Genomic DNA, 20,990 nt, shown 5'->3' with positions numbered 1-20,990 from the left:
GGAGTAACCAAAACAGTACTTGTATGGCTGTAGTTGGTGAATTTGTCCCATTTTCTCTCCAGGTACAATTCTATGATTCTATGATAAGTGTCCCTATCTGTGGATACTGGGTGGGTTGATGGAGCAGATACCTTTAAACCTTGCACCATGCCCTCTTCTTCCTGTTATTTCTTCTAGCATAATAATCCTTATCAGTGTGTGCCTTATGGCAATTGGAGCCGTTCCAAGCAAAAAAATCTGATTTTCCCTCCAACTTGTGCAGTAATTGGTTGTTGTGGATAGTATCCAATTAAGTTTTACTTAATGTAGAACCATTAAAATTAATGAACATGACTAAGTCCATTAATTTCAATAGGTCTACTCTGAGTAAAACTTAGTTGAATAACACTGTGACCCAAATAGACAAAAGGATCTACCGTAATTGCTTCAGAATCCAGTTCACTAACAGGCAAGGTATCTTCTTTCTAGAGCTGCTATCTTCTAACAGTATAAGGTTGCTTTTAGTCATTCTGCAGATGGGGGAATTTCAGCAGGTACATTTTCCACTTCTGTTCAACGCTATTATTTCCACTGCTGCTTCGGTGCTATCTATCCACACAGCTGCTTTTTCTTTCCCCTTCCTGCATTAATTATATGGGTTAAGCCACACTATCAGAGATCTTGTGGCATAAACCGGATGGCATCATGGATGATAGATAGCCCATCAGAGCTACAATTTCCAGAGTTCTTTGGGAAGAGGGATTGATTGTTAAACGTCTCTGGAAACTATGGCTCTGCGAGGGGAATAGAACTTTTCTAATAAGCAATGACTGTATTTTAAATGTATGATGTGAATGTGGCCACGGCCATATTTTATGTAGGATGCACATGACAAAATGGCAGCTTGGAAGTGACCACACAGTGGATTTTTGGGCAAGGAATGTCAACCTTGAAATAATCTATGTAATTTGTCTTTTTTGGCACAGCTTCATTGTTCAGTTTGTAGAATAACATGAAACACCTTTTATTTGAAATCAGTTATCTTTAGCCCTATTCAGATGTTTGAGGGTTAAAAAGTGTATAGAGGGGCACACAGGCAAGCCCTATCTCCTCCACCCAGACCCAGACTCACTGGGTCAGTAACCAACCAGTCATGGGTCTCATTCCAAGCTCCTTTCCTGCTCTCTCTCTCCCCTCCCTTCCCTGAATCTTCTCTGTGCTGTCTGCCATCTGCAGCAATTGCATAAGAGATGCTTCTCCTGGGTGCCACTTCCTTGAGTGGGGCCTTTTATTACAAGGTGAAGAGTAGTGTAATCCCAGATCTCTTTGGGCGTCCTTCATTCCAGGAGTGATGACAGGCCTGTAACTCTGCACTGCATCGCTCAGGCTTGGAACCTGAATTTCTGATACACGTTTTTCTTCACTGGCCTTGAGAAGTGCCATAGCAGGAGGGCAGAGGGAATGTCAGACAGTTAATTGCAAACATCTGGCTCTTTTACACTGTAGTTTTCCTTGGCGTGGAAGCAGCGTTTTAACCAAGGCAGCCTGAAGGTGAAGGTTTGGTGTCTCACAGCTAGTATTTGAAAGCTTTCTTTTCCACTTAGCAGCAAGGAAACAAGAAAAGCACCAGTGGGTTGCTCAAAGAGAAATTGCTGTGACAGTGGCTCATTTCTGTGTGGTTAGGATCCTTCTTGGCTAACGTGAAATAATTAGACAAGTGAAGGGATCACTTTGAAAATTGAAATAAAGTCTGCATTCATAGTTAGTACAACAAGATTTTCAATTTTCTGTTTGAACTACAGAGGCTGCTTCGATAGAGCAAGTGGGGCACTACCCCGCCATCCTCAATCTGCCCTCAGCCAGTCTCTACTTGCCTGCCTTATTACTTACAAACAGTCTGGGGGATGTGGGGTGGTATTGCCTGTCAGCTTCCCTTCCTTAGCCTCAGTTTTACCTTTGTAGAGCTCTATAGGGAAGAGCTTTGAAGAGCTCTATAGGAATTAAAGAACCTTTTATTGAGGGTGAAAGAGGAGAGCGCAAAATATGGTCTGAAGCTGAACATCAAAAAAACGAAGATCATGGCCACTGGTCCCATCACCTCCTGGCAAATAGAAGAGGAAGAAATGGAGGCAGTGAGAGATTTTACTTTCTTGGGCTCCATGATCACTGCAGATGGTGACAGCAGTCACAAAATTAAAAGACGCCTGCTTCTTGGGAGAAAAGCAATGACAAACCTAGACAGCATCTTAAAAAGTAGAGACATCACCTTGCCAACAAAGGTCCGTATAGTAAAAGCTATGGTTTTCCCAGTAGTGATGTATGGAAGTGAAAGCTGGCCCATAAAGATCGCTGAAGAATTGATGCTTTTGAATTACCGGTATGGTGCTGGAGGAGACTCTTGAGAGTCCCATGGACTGCAAGAAGATCAAACCTATCCATTCTGAGTGCTCACTGGAAGGACAGATCCTGAAGCTGAGGCTCCAGTACTTTGGCCACCTCATGAGAAGAGAAGACTCCCTGGAAAAGACCCTAATGCTGGGAAAGATGGAGGGCACAAGGAGAAGGGGGCGACAGAGGACGAGATGGTTGGATAGTGTTCTTGAAGCTACCAGCATGAGTTTGACCAAACTGCGGGAGGCAGTGGAAGACCGGAGTGCCTGGCGTGCTCTGGTCCACGGGGTCACGAAGAGTCGGACACGACTAAACGACTAAACACCAACAACATAGGGAAGAGGATGGGGTCAAAACTAGAATTCATTGGCTCTGCCTGTCATTGTCTCTGGCTCTACCTACCATTTGCCTCCCTAATTTATGCCCCACCAGTTCAAATGGGCACCAATCATCACTATGTTTAATAGCACTCCTGTTGAGGCTAGAGGAGGAAAGATGCAAAATTGATTGTAATGAGGTATCTGCTAGGGCAGAGGCCTCTTGGAATACTGTCCTTTACTAGTATGCAAAGAGGTATTAACAGGGATGCTAAACAATGTTGTGTATGCAGTGGAGACTCTAAAGGGTGTTCATGGGTCTTTCTTGGGACATCATGGTCATTCTTCATGGTGGAAGGATGCAAAGAATGCTCTTGGCAACACCTCACACCCATATACAGATGGATTCAAAGCCACTCAACGTGGGGCTTTAACCTCTTTGAATAGTATTCAGAAAGAGAGAGCACTTGAAAAGTCTGGCTCAGTTAATATATAATCTGGAAGCAGGTATGAACCATGCAGTTATTCATAGGAAAAGAATTAGGAGAGATAGCAAGGCAGGCAGAGTAATTCGAAAAGAGAAAGGGGCATCTAGAGAGTAGAATTGGCCAGGAAATAGAGCTTTTCTATTCTCATTCCCCTGATCAGGTAGGTAGGCTCCTGAGAAATGTTAGGCCTCAGGGAAAGTAGTGTCCATGGCACCTATTTATTAGCTCCCTTTATCCCAGTAGTGGATAGCATGGTGGGGCAGTGGCGTTTCCTGACCTTCTGACCACTGAGTCACTTATACTTACTAAAAAGGAAAGGGGAGAGGTGGTGGAGTGATCACACTGCACCATCCTCTTTTATTATTGTTTCTTTTATTAGTTTACAATGTTAATTTATATTACCTTATCGGTATTGTTTTCTCCAATGTCATATGGTTTGGGTTTTGTTTGTTTACTTATTGATATTATGATGGTTTCTATTTTTTCTAATTTAAAAAAATTGTTTAACTTATTGTTCCTTGGATATGTTGTGAGCCACTTATGGCAAAATTTTGTGGGAAAGTGGCATATAAATAGATGATGATCTGTTTCTGAGCTTTCCAGAAGTGTTTGGCTGACTGGGCACTGTTGGGAGAGGGGTAGTGAACTAGAACTTCATAATTAACAGTTCTGCTATGGTCTGATCAAACAAAGCAGTTCTGATTTTTGTATAGAGTACATGTGCATTTAAAAAAATTGCCCCTACTTTAATTTGTGAGAGATGCAAGTATTGGAGGCCAATCATAATGCTCCTTCATCCACCTCCTTACTATGCCTGAAAAATTTATCAACTCTGAAAAAAAATAAAAAGTGATAAGTGGTTTATTATTTTTTCTATTGTTGTCAATGGAAAAGACAATTGCTTCAGCGAAGGCTTTGAGGTGACTCTCTCAGATCCAATTCAAGTGTGATGCTGTTCGAAGTCTCTGAGCAAAGGTAACTGCCTATTCAAGTCTCTAAGGCAAGTATTATTATTATTTTTCCTGTGCACAGTCCTGTTCCCAGTGTCAGGTGTGGGGAACCTTTGACCCTCCATATGTTGCTGAACTACAACTCTTGTCAGCCCCAATAATAATAATAATAATAATAATAATAATAATAATAATAATAAATTATTTGTACCCCACCATCTGGCTGGGTTACCCAACCACGCTGGATGGCTTCTAGCATATATAAAAACACAGTAAACATTAAACCTAAAAAAGCTTCCCTATACTGGTCTGCCTTCAGGTGTTTCCTAAATGTTATATAATTACTCAACTCCTTAACATCTGATGGGAGGGCCTTCCACAGGGTGGGTGCCACTACCGAGAAGGCCCTCTGCCTGATTTCCTGTAGCTTCACTTCTTGCAGTGTGGGAACCGCCAGAAGGCCCTTCATGCTGGATCTCGGTGTCCAGGCTGAACAATGCGAGTGGAGAAGCTCCTTCAGGTATACATTACTGAGGCCATTTAGGGCTTTAAAGCACCAACACTTTGAATTGTGCTCGGAAACATACTGGGAGCCAATGTAGGTCTTTCAAGACCAGTATTATATGGTCTCGGCGGCTGCTCCCAGTCACCAGTCTAGCCGCTGCTTTCTGGATTACCGGTAATTGTAATTTCTGAGTCACCTTCAAAGGTAGCCCCACATAGAGCATATTGCAGTAGTCCAAGCGGGAGATAACCAGTGCATGTGGCCAGTGGCCATGGATGATGAAAGTTGCAGCAACATCGGGAGCACCAAAGGTTCCCTACACCTTCCCTATGTTGGGATAATCATAGTGATTAACTTTCCCCATCCACCAAATTAACAATGAGTTAAGGACACTTTCCAGTTTAGAAACGATACTGAGGTACTTTCCAAAATGCATTCTTATCTCTCTTTGAATTATATACAGTAGCATCATATCATTTTTGCTAGTACAAATCCCCTCCAGCCTTATTCACATCTCACTTTTTAATTTCCCCCCTTTGTTCCTGGGATGCTCCCTAACAAACTTTCCCACTCCCCTGAGGCTTCCTGAGATCACAGCTTGAAGATAGCGATGGGGAGTTTACCAATTCCCATTAAGGCAATGCTAGATTAACCTCCTTAGTTGCACCCATTCTTTTTATCCAGTCTTATCCTCCTCCCTTCTCCCAATTCTCAGTCAACATCAAATCCATCAGTTCTGTCAAGGAGTAGTTTCGGTGTTAGCTTCACAGCAACATCCTGTAGGTTTCCAATCCCTTCCTGGCAGAGATGGCTGATGGGTCAACATCAAACAGCAGCCAAGACAAACACTGCAGTCAGAAGGACCTGACATGCCTGTTTAGCTGTCCAACCACCTCACGACATCTCCAGGTGATGGGCCAGTTTCAGTGCTAGGATTAAAGTGGATATAGAGTTTGGTAAAATAAGAGAATGTGAAGGGATAATTATGTCTTTGGGGAGTTGGGGAACTTGGCAGCAGCCCAGTACAGGGATTACGGGCTGATAAGTTCTCCTTCATTCTCACTCTCAAGCAATACATGAACCAGAAGTTGGAAAGCCTGTCTTTTCCATAGCAAGATATGGAGGAATGCATGATGATGTGGAAAGGCAAAGGTGGAAGTCAAGAATTCCCAGCACTTCAGTGGTCTGCTTGCAGGAAAATCACAATAACAATAAGGACTGCTAAGTGTCAGCTTTCCACTGGAGGGGCATGTGGAGACAGTCTAGTGATATGCGCTGGAAGCTGAAATACTTTGCATATATCCACCACATATTGTCATGCAGAGATTCCAAAGCATAGCCTCTACAAAAGCAGACATGTTCCATGGCCTCTGCGTTCCAGATTGTGAGGGTCCTGGACAGGGCTGGCCCACATATTAGGTGCGGTGAAGCTACCACTTCAGGCAGCAGAAGCCCCTGAGGCAACGCCAATTTCTCGTAAGATCTCACAAGATCTTGCTGAAATCACGTGAAACTTTGCAGAGCGCATGAGAGCTCACTGGAAATTGGCACCAATACCAGTGCTGTTTCCCTGCCAGTGGTGGAGATGACAGAGTGGGTAATGTTATGGCAGCAGTGGCAGGGCAGGGCAGCACTTTCTGTTTCTGGGACACACAGCCCCTAGTCCTAGACAGCCATATCACATCAATACAGTAGAGAAGGGATAATCAGCATAAAACACTATCTCATTCTGCTTTTCCAAAAGCTTTGGCAAACAGGTGTGTCTTGACCTGCCAACAAAAGAAATCTGATTGTGTCCAACTTCAGCACAATTCCTTTTAAAATATGCTCTTTCTGGGATTAGCAACATTGTTATGTAGCCAATCAGATTGGACTATGTGAAGATGGTACTACCGTCAAAGAAGCCTAACAACAACAACAACAGCATTAACAATAATAATAGAAGAAGAAATGTTTTTATTAAAGTTTTCACAATGTAATTAAAAGAACAAACTAATCTACAAGAAACAAAGAAAAGAAAGAAACTAAAGAAAGAAGAAGCAGAAACTACAAAATCCTCTTTCACCACTACCGGTATATCTTAACTTTCATCCCCTACAGAGGAAGGTGTGCCCTCCTAGCTCCCACCTGGGTTCACCCCTCTCTTCTCACAGCCTTTCACCTTGTGAGATCTCCCCATACCCACCTTTCACCCGGGTCCTCAAACTGTCCTTCCACTTCATTCAGTCCTTACCAAAATACAATGAGAGAAGCCCAGTTAGAGTGGGGATAAAACTTCACTTTAAGCATGCAAATAATTTCATGCTCTTTTGGATCAGCCTTGCGCAACAATCAATCCTTAGCAACAGCCTGAATTTTCTTCCTAAGCATATTAAGAATCAGAATAAGGTTTAAAGGGATTTGTAAAGTCCGCTTTCAGCTTCCTGATCTGGCTGTGACTGAGGACACATCCAAAAGATCCTTTTCATTTCCTATGTTGCTTTCAGTCTTCTTTGGTCATTAAATTGAAATGCATCACCCCTTCCCCATGGCTCCCGGTTTCTGTGCTTCTCAGTGTTTATTATGTCTAAACCATTATTATTAAATTCCTGGGTAGGGGGTAGGGGGATGGGGTGGTGGTATAACCAGACTGTATAAAATAAGATACATTTATGGGAAATATAATCTAAGTAATACAAACAAGATTTCCATTCTAAAACCTGAATTTTCTTGTAACAGGATTTCTGATATTTACATGTGGTTAAGAATTCTTAGGCCTTTAGAGAGCAATGTCATAAGGGCTGGGTAAAAAACACAGCAGAGCCTGGAGTGGCAGCTGGGGTGAGAGTCCTGGGTCTTTTCATAGAATCATAGAGTTGGAAGAGACCACAAGGGCTATCGAGTCCAACCCCCTGCCAAGCAGTGGCAGGGCAGGTTCTGTTATAATAAACTCCTTTAAATTTGGGGTGCTGAGCCTTGTCAAAGTCTCACAATCTAAGATGATAGTAATGCTCATGTCTGATCTCAGGGCTCTATATGACTTGGCTTTAAACTCATACATGATGGCCGAGAAGGCAGGGCAAGGAATGGGTGCTGCTGCTTTAGCAGCTTGGCTTGGGATAGCTGACCTTGGCTCTCGGGAACCAGTTATTAATGATGTTTCCGCCCTCCCCATTTGGGCATAAATATTAGAAAGCTGGGTAGAAATGCTTTCTGACTCTTACAATAACAAACACTTATTATGAAGGCATTTGTCATTGCAGTGAAGAAGTGCTGGTCAGAAGAGAGCCAGTGTGGTGCAGCGGTTAGGGTAATGGACTTGTGTCCTGGGAGACAAGAGTTCAAACTCCTGTTCAACCAGGAAGCTTGGGCCAGTTACCGTCTCTCAGTTTAACTTACTTCATAGGGTTGTTGTGAGGGTAAAGTGGGAAACAGGAGAACCATGTACATTGAGATCCTTGGGGGAAAGATAGGATATAAATGTAAAAATAAATAAAATATAAACAAACAAATAAAAGACACATGAGGCCACCATGTTACTGAAGCCAAACAGGTCTGGGCAGTGCCTGGATGGGTGACCTCCTGGGACTACATGGGAACATTGGGTTTCGTAACAGATGAAAGATGGGGATATATATGAAACAAATATAGATACTGTATGACTGGGATTGCTATGGGTTTTTTTAACTTGATTTTTAATCAACACTACAAGGAATAGGCCATCAAGCAATAATAAAAGCTTGGGCATTTAGGTAAATAAGTAAAAAGAACTGGGCAGGTGGCAGACTGTGATGTGGAGCTGTCAACTTTTCAGGGAGCAAAACCCTGGTTACCTGAAAGAAAAGTTTCTAACAACAACAACAACTGATTTGTACCCTGCCCATCTGACTGGGTTGCCCCAGCCACTCTGGGCCAGCAGAGGTTTCTTACTTTACAAAGAGAGGTACAATTGCTGGGGATCTAAAGCAACACTTTCATTCTCTTTTGCCTGAGGGCCAGCTCTTAAGTGGAAACACTGATACATGAAATTCATAGCAGACAAAGCTCCCCCACCCCCAACAGAACAGAGAAAAGGCTAATTGTCAAGCCTTCTTGTGGTAGGTTCTGTGAATGACATAATCACAAGGTTTCAAACAAATGCCTGCCTCTTACATCACAAAACAGAGGTGACACAGATGGGTTGCCACCTCAGCCACCCAAAGATCAGCTGGGGCTGATGGGATTTGTAATCCAAACTTCCTAAGGGCACTAGGACGGGGAAGGCTGTCATAGTAGAATTGGCTCACTTTATCCTGGGGAAAGCACTTCATTTGTACTGAGAAACATTACATTCCCCAAAGCCTGTTTCTGAATTCAATTGTTGTGCAATCGCTTTGCTGGACAAATAATCTGACGCTGGGTTTATGATTATTTAACACATCAAAATCCCCAGTGCTGCTTCTTTACTCTCTCTCTCCCGGAAAAGAGCTATTTGTGCATATTTACACATTCCCATTTTTCTTTTTTTCTGGCGTGGAAGGAGCAACCAAATCTCTGTTTCCTTTTCTTATTCTGCAGCAGTCAGGAGGGAAGAAATATTTAGGAACTTGCCATACACAACCAGCAACATGATCCTGTCCCCCTGCTCAAGTATGACTCTCCTGTAGATAAATATCATTGCTCCAGCAGGACATATAATTAAAGCTCTGGATCTGACTCCAAACACCATGGACTGTCAAAAAAGAAAACCCACAGAGGCTACTTTGGCACAAGAGTTGTCCTGTAAAGCCTTTTCTTCAATGGGAATATCATTCTGAGTAAAACTTCACCTGTTGAAGTTTCCATTCCAACTGCAAAGCATGTAGATTTATATGTGACACAAAGCTAAGCACATGCAACTTTGTCTCCACTTTTGCAAGTGGGGCAGAGGCCAATCCAGATGCAGTGTACTTGGACACAGAAAATCCTGCTGGCAACCCCCCCCCCTAAAATACTATTGATTGAATAAGGACTTACTTCCTAATAAGAATGGTTAACTGTTCAGATCCAAATGTCCTGACTTACTGAGTTCAAGTCAAAACTCTGGCGAGAGATTTAGAATTAATCTGCTATAGGATCCAGGCGATCTATATTAAAATTAATTTTCTACCTTTGACTCAAACCTACCTAATTAAATGGCCCATGGTAGTTCTATTAGGACAGCATAAAGGCAATAATTTCTGCAATTAAAATACAGTGGTACCTCGGGTTAAGAACTTAATTCGTTTTGGAGATCTGTTCTTAACCTGAAACTGTTCTTAACCTGAAGCACCACTAATGGGGCCTCCCGCTGCTGCCACGCCGCCGGAGCACAATTTCTGTTCTCATCCTGAAGCAAAATTCTTAACCCGAGGTACCATTTCTGGGTTAGTGGAGTCTGTAACCTGAAGCGTATATAACCTGAAGCGTATGTAACCCGAGGTACTACTGTACCTGCTTTAGAAGAATTAACTTTTTACACAAAATCTTTCAATTTATACAATATCAATTAATGAATGGCAAAACTTGTGGATAAATTTGACTGGAACAACGAAAAAGCAGGAATCTCCAAGAAGGAGACACTGCTCTGCCTGGTTCATTGAGTTGTTGTTGTTGCTGCTGTTATGCTTTTCAACATAATGCTCTTTAAACCAGCCTTTAGGAAAAAGAAAATTTTTTAATTGGGAAGATTTAAAACCTGAACATACTTTAATCCCTTTGCAGATTAAAAAGAAAGAAAGATTACAGGGAATTAAGAAACATGTTATCATAAATTAGATTTTTAAAGTTTGGGATAAATATTTAAGTATGTACTAAGATCAAGCTTTGTTGAAAAAGCCTCAGCTATACATAATGCATATGCATAAATCCACTCTTGTTAAACATAATATCTTTAAAGAAAGTGAAGCAAGAGATATAATTCGATTCAGGGATTTAATTAAAAATAATAAGTTTCTTCCCTATGAGGAACTAATAAAATGAATAGAAGTATATCAGCTTCAATTGTGCAATGTGTAGATATCAGATAATTATTTCTATATTATTGGTTGAGACCACCCACTTGATTTTAAAATGTACTCATACACTCAGAGGCAAAGGACGTTTTGATGAATATCTACTGATATTTCTATGTAAGTATGAGTCCTACACTTGCATTGATAAATGGAAAAAAAGATGGAACAAAGCACAGACCAAGGGATTTCTCTGGCAGCAGGGCCTCCTTATGCATACTATGTACTTATCTTCTGCTTTGTCTGTGGGAGGGCTTGTTATAATCTGCTGATGCAGTGTTCCCATATTTCAGGGTGCCGCTCTGCTCCCCGCCCCCATGTTTGAGAGTTCTTTGTGCATCTTAGAGTCATACTTTGAAATACGATCTCCTATTTGGTAACCTTGCTCTGCTTGTGTGTGTATAGTGCCATGTCCTTGCAGCTCCAGTTACAGGAATGGAACTGAGTTTGAAGACGGTTGGCTTATCTACACCTAACTTTTGCCCTGCACTTTCCAGGCATAGACTGGCACTTTAAAGCCCCCTGTCTGCTGCACTCTCTTTCTCTCTCTTCTTTGGCTTTGGAGCTTTCCCTGTGAAAACTTGCTCTTTAAAGCTAAAGTACAACAAACAGCAATTTGGGGTTTAGGTGGACTGCAGTTTGCTCTGATTCAGTGGTAAAGAGCGCATTTTCACAGGAAAAGCTCCAGAACTTTATATGATTTATGCTGCGTGTGTGATGTTCTATTATGTTCTATCATATTATTATAAGTTACTGTTTGTAAGCCACTTTGGGATTCATTTGAATGAAAAGTGGCATAAAAATATAACAAATCAAATCAACCAATTTCATATTTTGCTGCTAGCCTTGGTTCTCTGTTGCTTGTGCAAGGTGTTCTGTTTGTGCTGAGTTCCCCATCACCAAATTTCCCCTTATATCCTCTTTAAGAACATAAAGAGGAGCTTGCTGAATCAAGTCAATGGCCCCACTAGTCCAGAATCCTGTTCTCACAGTGGCCAGCCAGATGCCTATGGGAAGCCCTTCTGCAGGGGTGAAACTAGGCTTTATTTCACCTGGGTCAAAGACCCAGTTTGGCATCACTCATGTGCATCTGCAAACACACACACACAAGCTGGGAGGGTCAATGGCGCCCCTCTGGAGGCTTTACCCAGGGCAAAAACCCCGGCTTTTCCTCCCCTTCCAGTTATAGCACTGCTTTCTGTAGACCTAAGAACAGCTCTATGTGTTTGTGTTCTCTTGCCAGGGCTATATATTTTGAGTGGTGTGCTGTGATTAGGTTCTTCTTAAGTTTAAATACCGTAATTCATTGTGTATTGACGGGGAGGGGGGGTGCGTAGCTGAGGTCCAGCTGGGGCACTTGACGTGCTTCATCAATGATTTCTATGGCTATGCATTTAGTTAGTGGTAGTGGTTTGGTTAGCAAAACATATGCCAGCTGGGGAGAATGTATTTTGGATAGAATTCAGACTAAACTGGACATTTCCCTGATTCTTAATCTCCATCTCTGCCCACATTTTACGTGCATCTCAGACCTAAACAGGTGTAAATAGATAATTAGCTGGTAATCCTAAAGTGTGTGTGGGGGGGAGCAGCAGCAAGGAGCAGTTCATGAGAAAGTTTCTTGTTTTCCTTTGTCTTTGCATTTTTTTGCAATTCAAATCAGTGTGTGGGGTGTGTGCGCGTGTGAACCAAAAATCCATCAGTTGCCTATATATATATATATATATATATATATATATATATATGCAGGTTTTGGTGTCCTCGGGTGTCTTCCCGTGTAAAAGTTGGGGTGTCTAGGCGACGTTTCGACGAGGTCTCACTCGTCATCTTCAGGCTGGTGCTTTCGGCTTCTTGTTACTGGAACAGAGCAGGATCTCAGTGTTTGAGTTCCTATAACACCAATCAACCACACCAGACCCAAACCCAGACCCTCTCCACAGATGAATTACAGACACCATCCAGTAGCCAATCCATGGTGGCACCTCCGGATGCTGCACCCCCCTGCAATCCCTACACAGATCTGGCTGACACAAGCCACAAAACCACAGCTCGCCCCTATACACGAAGCCAAGCCAGAGCACAACTAAGTACAGTACAGCCATCTTCTCAGGAAAACTCTTCACAAAGTTCAAGAGGTCAAGACACAAAGACTTTAACAACTAATCCACACCTAATGACCCACCTAAGTGGTACTCAGGATATCACTCAAGAAATCACTCAAGATATCTCTCAAGTAATTAAGGAACAAAAGAAGAAAAGGCACACTAGCCTGGGAACTTCCTCTCTGCCCAGAACATTGGAGGCTATACACCACACCCCCTCTACAGTATTTATAGGAACTCAAACACTGAGATCCTGCTCTGTTCCAGTAACAAGAAGCCGAAAGCACCAGCCTGAAGATGACGAGTGAGACCTCGTCGAAACGTCGCCTAGACACCCCAACTTTTACACGGGAAGACACCCGAGGACACCAAAACCTGCATTCCTGTACCCGTGAAAATCTACGAAAGCATATATATATATATATATATACACACACACACACACATATAATGCTTTTGTTACTCTTTGTTCAGTTACTGGGACAACTAATAGCTCATCGTGTTCTTGTTTTATGGCAAGAACTGTATTTCCACCGTCTAATTATACACTGCACTATCTGAAATATACTAATCTTGAGAAAAATTCACTAGACCAGAAAATTTCACCATTGCAGTATCTTACAATGTTTAGTGTTTTTTTTTAATGTACTGCAAAAGTATACAAGATGTGATTTATGTTTTTACCACAAGTGTCAGTATTTTTATGAATGAAGACTGATAGATTTCCAGACCTGTTATATAAATCACCCGATAAAACTATGCTGAAGAGTCCTGACTATAAGTCATTTCCAATATTCAACCACTAAACCATTCAAAATAAAGTGCTTGTCTCCTGACCTTCAGATGGGGGGGTGGGGGTGGGGGCTATTCTGTTCCCCACCCCCATCTTCTTTCTCATTCATTTACCTTGTTTACTTCTTTCTTAAAACATTAGTTTTGTACATTTTGAAACCTTCTCCACCCTCTATAGTCCAATGTTCTAATCTTTTTTCTTGCAGTTTCTAATCCTCACTAAACCCTTTATTTGTGCTTCAGTTCTAACTCCCTTGCCATATTCAACAATGCCAATCTCTCTTCATTCCTTTTCTTAATCAGGAATGAAATTTTTATTAATGAATAACCCCTGAACAAAAGCTTTAGTCATATTCCACACAGCCATTAAATGTACCTCCTCTGTTTTATGTATTTGGGGTGGATGATGGGTGGGTAGCAGCCCTCACTTACAACAACCTTTCTCTTCCAGTAAAGTAAAATTAATGGAATATCCACACATTCCCATTTGGAGAGAAAGCATATTTAAAAATTGACAGATGTCTGCTCCTACGGCCAGGTAACCAACCACAGACATATTGATTGCATGAACTCACTCTCAGACTAGATATACACTGTCCCTCAAGACCAATGACCTTCACCAAACTGGAGACTTAGGACTTATCCAGACATATAAGCCCCAAACCTTCAAAGTATTTAACTGGTACAGCACAGCATGCAACCCAAAAGGGAAAGTGTTTTAAAGGCTTTTGGGCTTTGTGACTTCAAAGCAACCCCCTTCCTGCTGGGCCCCTGCTAAACTGTCAGCTACAATTCAGCACTTGGCTATACTTCCTCTACCTTGTTTTTTTTTTTTTTTTTAAGAAGTGCAACTTTACCAAGGGCAGCTTTCTGTATTTCTGTTTTCTGCCTGGCTCCAGTCTGCACCGGTAATCTTCAAACCCCAAACCAGGGGGTAGGCGTGAGAATTGCAGGAGGCCACAAATGGAACTGAGGAAAGCCAGCCCTGTCAGGATTGTGCCCTGATCCCTTTTGCAGGGATTTCCAATCAAATGTGGAAATACAGCTGAATGTTCTCAAAATGCATGCAGAATGAAAAGAGACTGGCTTTTCCAGGAAGAATAGTTGTGCTGTGGGAGGACCACTTGCTTACTGACCCCTTTTAGACAGGGTATGTGCTGAGAAGATCTAAATGCTGGGGCAGGCCAGATTTTGATCCTCTTGAAACAAATGGGTTAATTTGGAGACAGTGATCTGGATCTTACACAGGCACTGATTTAGCAGGTACACAGATGTTCATTGTAGGAAAGGGGCCAGAAATAGAGCCCCTCAGAGGAGCCTGTTCAGTCTAGTGATGGTGCTGTCACATACACAAGTAAGGTAAAGGTAAAGGACCCCTGGATGGTTAAGTCCAGTCAAAGGTGACTATGGGGTGCGGCACTCATCTTGCTTCAGGCCAAGAGAGCCGGCATTCGTCCATAAACAGCTTCCCAGATCATGTAGCCAGCATGACTAAACTGCTTCTGGTGTAATGGAACACCGTAACGGAAGCCAGGTCCACGGAAACGCCATTTATAGAAGTGTCTTCCCAGTACAGGTAGCACAATCAGCAGCTTATAGCTTATGTCACAGACAAGTCCCATTTGGGACATCCAACCCATTTTAAACTAAGCTTGTGCCCTTAGCTTCTGCATCAGAACTTCTGAATATAGCCTACATAGATACGAATTGCATGCACAGAGGCTCTGGGTTGTATCCAGCAAAGTTCTACTCATTGAGAGACAATGGAGTGCACCCTTGGGGGTGAAGTCAAAACACTGCATTAGCAGCACCAAAATGACCTCCCCATGACACAAGCCTGGGCAGTGTGTATGGAGGTCCTGGGCTGCCCAGACAACAACACCCCCTCTCGGCTTCACTGATGTAGTGCAAAGGAAAGCAGAGCAATATGTTTGGCACCAGCATGGCTGCAAGAGTTGCCAAAAGAGGCGTACAAAGTGCCATACAAATTGTCTTAGGGACTCCAATCCTGATTTGTGTAGGGTTTACTCCTTAGCCTTTTCTTCTCCCAAAGATATCCTGCAATGCAGCAGAGGTTTAGGGTCAGAGTTTTCCTTCTCCGAGATGGGCTACCTTCTCAGGTTGACGAGCCCCATCTGCCTTCACTTCCTCACAGCATGTGCAGAAACTGCCTTCTTGATGATTGGACCCACTATTGGTGTTGTCCGCTCAATCTACTGGAGCCTCTCTTCGCATGCAGGTGAAGTCCCTAACTCACCAAGGGTGTGAGACCTATTGGCTACCCTCACCTGGTTTATCTGGCCAGTTGAAGCCATTTCCTGGTGTGTGGCCGCTGTCACACACTGACAGTTTCTAGGAGCCACAGATGAGAGCTGAGTGCAGGGTGGGGACCAAAGCTGGACAAACTACCCCAGAAGGAGCATGGTGTGTCTCCCGCCAGAAGTACTACCACTCCCCTAACAACCCATACAGACAGTATACCCACTGAAATGAATGGGCCTAAGTTAATCACATTCATTTATACCAGACCAAGAAAGGGCTCATAGTAGTCCTTCTTTGTGAAGTATAAATACCGTGAAAAATATAGGAAGCAACTGACACAGCTGACAGCAATTCCTAAGGCGTAAGAGTCTGTCCCGGATGAACATTAAATACGCAAACGATTACCCTGGGTGAGGAAAATGTGGTAGCTGCCTATGCAAGGGGAAGGTTGGAGAGCCAGGCTTTTCAACCTCACTGTTTCCCATGGGCTGAGAACCTGTATCAGCAGCTAAAACACTTATGGTAAAACTACATTTGTCCTCTAGGCAGGGTTTAGTAATAAAAATAAAATCAGAAACTTCTCCTCTGACTCAATCACTCATGCTATTTGTTTTATCTCATACACACCCTCACTTTTTGCTGATTATGGAGAGAACCAAAGAACAAAACAAACAGATTAGGAGAATCAGTGCAACAGAATGGAAGTGGGCTTGCTAAACTGAGAGAAACACAGTTTGTTTGCCCTTATCCCACCAGGCACCAATTTATGCTGCCATTTTGAATGCAGTGAGGCAGTGGTGGGCTCTCAAATTTCAGCAGCGCCCTGTGCAACGCCAAATCCCGCCCCCCCCCGGCTCTCATGCTCAATTCTACAGCAGTGTTGCGGTGCCTCCTGCAGCGCAGCACCCAGTGTGGCCGCCCCACTTGCACTACCCTAAAACTGCCTCTGAATGAGGTCCAAATCACAAACGATGCCTGTATGATGGTGGTGATTATTTTTTTAAAACCTGCCCCTCCTCTCCAGAGCAGCTCAAGATGGCAGACAGCACCATGATAAAAGCAATAAACATTTTTTTTAAAAAAATAAAAACCAAACACCCTCACAACAAGTAATTTGAAAGTTGCCAGAGACAATATATTCCACTCTTTTACATGACATATTTTTCTCTTTAAAATGTAGCTATGGAGGCTGAAACATAAAGTGGAAAACCCACGTGAGACACTTCTTAACTTTTCTCCCTCTGGCATTTACCTCCCTCCTCCATGCAGATCTTCTGGTTTTGAAGGCACTCTTTGTAAAAGGTGTGGGGGAGTCATTAGCAAACTACCTGCAACTGAGTATCACATGTAGTGTGGTCGCTTGCTAGTGGAAGTAATCACCATTGAAATCAATGGGGATTTAGGATTGCATTTAGGACAAAAGTGCTAGATTAACTGCTGTTCGCTAGCATGGCTGAGTTCCCTGAATAAGCACTTGCAATGGGCTAAGTAACCTCACCAGGTGGTTTTGTCTCTATATAGGTAGTGAGACAGAGCCATATTGATCTGTGTCAAAGGAACCTGCTGCAAATGAACAGTCATTTCAGCATGTCCTGAGTCACTCAGCCATATGTGAAAAAGCAAATTGGTTCAAGAATGAGGACACAGGGGTGCAGTGTGAATCGTTTTGCAATTAATGGCTTGCTCACACTGTCCACCCACAGCGCCCCATGTGATAATGATCCTATTTTGGTTTTCAATAGACTCTTTCAAATCCTCACCTATATAAGATTTTTTCTCACCTCATGTTCCTAAGACTTAGGATATATTTACCCCTTTTCATCCCTCCCCCCACCCCTCCATGTTCTACTTACCACTTTCTAATTTCAGTGCCATTTGCACAATACCTTTAAAAAGCCGAAGAGAATTGTGGAATCTCTTTGACTCTCCCCAAACCCACCACTGCCTGCAGTTCTATGCTGAGCAGGGAGGGCTCATCACCTCTTGTTGTTCGCTTGTCTAGATGCATTAGCTTCATCTTGGTGCTTTGTGTAGAGGAGGAGCTGTAGAAAGAGCATGAAGGGGGTCTAATGAGCTCTTAATCACTTTACTTCACTTTACTTCACTCTGGCAGCAAAGGTGCTCTTTCATCTTGCTTTATTGGACAGGGGGTTGTTACACTGTGAAAGACAGCCTCTGGGGCAATGAGATTTTTCCATTCCCACCCTGTGACTTGTTCCTTGAGGATGAAGACTGTGCTGCCAAATTTCAAATATCCAAAGTAAATACAAAACAAATTCCTTCCAGTAGCACCTTAAAGACCAACTAAGTCAGTTCTTGGTATGAGCTTTCGTGTGCATGCACACTTCTTCAGATACCTGGACTTCCATTTCATGCGGCTCAATGTGGTGCCTTCCATAGTTCCAGTTACAGATAGGTAGCTGTGTTGGTCTGCCATAGTCAAAACAAAACAAATTCCTTCCAGTAGCACCTTAAAGACCAACTAAGTCAGTTCTTGGTATGAGCTTTCGTGTGCATGCACACTTCTTCAGATTCTTCAGATATTTCGTGCATGCACACGAAAGCTCATACCAAGAACTGACTTAGTTGGTCTTTAAGGTGCTACTGGAAGGAATTTGTTTTGTTTTGACTATGGCAGACCAACACGGCTACCTATCTGTAACCAAAGTAAATAAACATTGTTTGGCTCTGGGGGCCTGCTTTGTGAAGTCCTACGCCCCAGAAATAAAGGATCTTCTCCTTTATGTTCTACTTTCCTAGATAATGAGACAGCCCTTAAAATAGGGAACTTCTGGCAACCTCACCAAAAGGTAACCAGAGAATTACAGGTAGCCTGAATTCAGCAAACATCATTGATGGGAATTCAGAATGTGTGGGAGGGGAACCAGAATCTGCAATCTATGCTGTGAAACGGTATGTTATAGAAATTAGTGATCAATGTAACAAAAATATATTATTATTTAATTATTTCTATCATGGCCCACAAAAAACAACTTTTCAAAGGTGGGTTAGAATCATAAATGGCAAGAAAAAAAATCACAAAAAATTCAAACAAAACAAATTTAAAAACCAAACAGCAGCACAGGAGTAGATAAAGCAGCTTGTCTTTCCCCTCTTCCCCTAGGGAAGACGAAAATTGCTACAGTTCCCTGAGTAAAGGGCATCACAGCAAGAAAATAACAAATGTTTTTCACAGGTATATGCAAGATCATGCCAACATGGATGGGAACAAGATATTACTACAGCATATCAGTGGTGAAATTAAACTTTAAAGCCATGGTTTTCCCAGTAGTGATGTATGGAAGTGAGAGCTGGACCATAAAGAAGGCTGATCGCCGAAGAATTGATGCTTTTGAATTATGGTGCTGGAGGAGACTCTTGAGAGTCCCATGGACTGCAAGAAGATCAAACGCATCCATTCTTAAGGAAATTAGCCCTGAGTGCCCACTGGAAGGACAGATCGTGAAGCTGAGGCTCCAATACTTTGGCCACCTCATGAGAAGAGAAGACTCCCTGGAAAAGACTCTGATGTTGGGAGACTTCCGGGTTAGCGCCATCGGCAATGGCGGAGCTCCTCTGACTTAGAGGAACCCGCTCCGCGAAAATCGGGTCTTGCCGCCGCAGCGAAGGCGGAGACCCTTTAAAAATCCCAGGCAGAGGAAGCCTGGGAACGTGGGATTCGGCTGACACCAGGAGCGCCCCCCCCACCCGCAGGGAAACCCCTTTTTTGGGGCTCCGAAACAACATGGGGTGAGCGGCGTGGTGTTTTAAATCGACCACTATTTTTACGGAGTGAAGCCACACAGCCGTTGCCGGAGAGCGATGACTTTTTCTTGTGGACAATTGGATTTCAAACAACAACCCGTGAGTAGAACGGGAAATTGGGTTTTTAAAACAATTTAATTTGGCAAGGAACGGGGGAAGGTCTAAACAGGAAGTCCACCTCCCCCTTCTGTAAATAGACTGAAGCAAAGAGTTTGTTAACTAAGGTCTTGGAAAGTTCTACGTAAAGGATTAAAACTTCACTGATTGAAACTATTACTTATACTCCCTTTGGAAGCAGGGGAAGCCTGCTGGAGAAAGTAAAATCTAGGAACTGAAGCGTCACGTCTCCAAACCTGGGAGAGGTCTGCGAGGAGCCCATCGACGGTGAATAAACAGGTTTGACAGCTGTCAAATTTGACAGCTAGCTGTTAAGATACAAAGAAAGACTTTGTTTCCATTGTCCGTTTCTGCGTTTAAAAAGAAGGAAAGGTAACTGGAATTGTTATTAATTTACTTTTGAGACTTTTGGGACTGTGCTGGAAGGATTGATAGACTGCTTTCCTCTAGAGGGAGTTTTGTTTGTTTTTTTTTTAATAAATATTTATTAAAGTTTTTAAATATAAATGCACAAATAATAAACAGTCTTACTTCTATCACAGACATAATTTCATCACTTCTTTGGGCTCCCTCACGTCTCCCGCTCCCATTTACATCGTTAAAAGTTTTTTCCAAACAAATTATCAACTTGTTTACAATCTCATGTCCACTCATTCAAATATAATCTAGCACTTCTTTCCAAAAAATTTTATATTTTCTTTAGTCTCACTTATCATCAAATTTCAAATCTAATTTAGTGGTGGCCAGTTTTTTATAATCTAGCATCCTTCTTAGCATTCAACCAAATTACAATGTTTTTGTAGATACTTCTTGAATTTCTCCCAGTCTTCCTCCGTCTTCTCTTCTCCCAGGTCACGGATTCTGCCAGTCATCTCGGCCAGTTGCATATAGTCCATCAGTTGCATCTGCCACTCTTCCAGTGTGGGTAGATCTTGAGTTTTCCAGTTTTTTGCGATGAGTATCCTTGCTGCCGTTGTTGCATACATAAAAAATGTTCGGTCCTTCTTTAACACCTTCTGGCCGACAATACCCAGAAGGAAGGCCTCTGGTTTCTTAGTGAAGGTATACTTAAATACCTTTTTCAACTCATTATATATCATTTCCCTGAAGACCTTCACCTTAGGGCATGTCCACCAGAGGTGAAAGAATGTTCCTTCGTTTTCTTTACATTTCCAACATTTATTATCAGACGAATGGTATATTTTGGCAAGTTTAACTGGGGTCATGTACCATCTATATATCATTTTCATTACATTTTCCTTCAGAGCATTACATGCGGTGAAGTTCAGCCCAGTGGTCCACAACCTTTCCCAGTCCTCAAACATAATGTTATGC

The 20,990-nt window shown here is 42.6% G+C and overlaps 1 long non-coding RNA gene across 3 annotated transcripts in view; it reads right to left on the bottom strand.

Annotated features, from left to right (window-relative positions):
- The window catches only part of LOC309335997, a 60,281-nt gene that overhangs the window by 5,692 nt on the left and 33,599 nt on the right, over positions 1–20,990 (bottom strand). Inside the window, exons 4-6 of one of the 3 annotated variants that reach the window (XR_014153844.1) lie at positions 17,660–17,815; positions 2,689–4,007; positions 1,198–1,933 (exon numbers count right to left, since the gene is read on the bottom strand). This is a non-coding gene — a long non-coding RNA (uncharacterized lncRNA). Of the gene's footprint in view, positions 1–1,197; positions 1,934–2,688; positions 4,008–17,631; positions 17,816–20,990 lie in introns of those variants that run through there. The other 2 variants (XR_014153843.1, XR_014153845.1) reach the window with 2 other exon arrangements.

The sequence above is a fragment of the Podarcis erhardii genome (genome assembly GCF_964252035.2).
Source record: "Podarcis erhardii genome assembly, chromosome: 2".
NCBI classification, from domain to species: Eukaryota; Metazoa; Chordata; class Lepidosauria; order Squamata; family Lacertidae; genus Podarcis; species Podarcis erhardii.
This window is presented reverse-complemented; position numbering and strand designations above follow the sequence as displayed.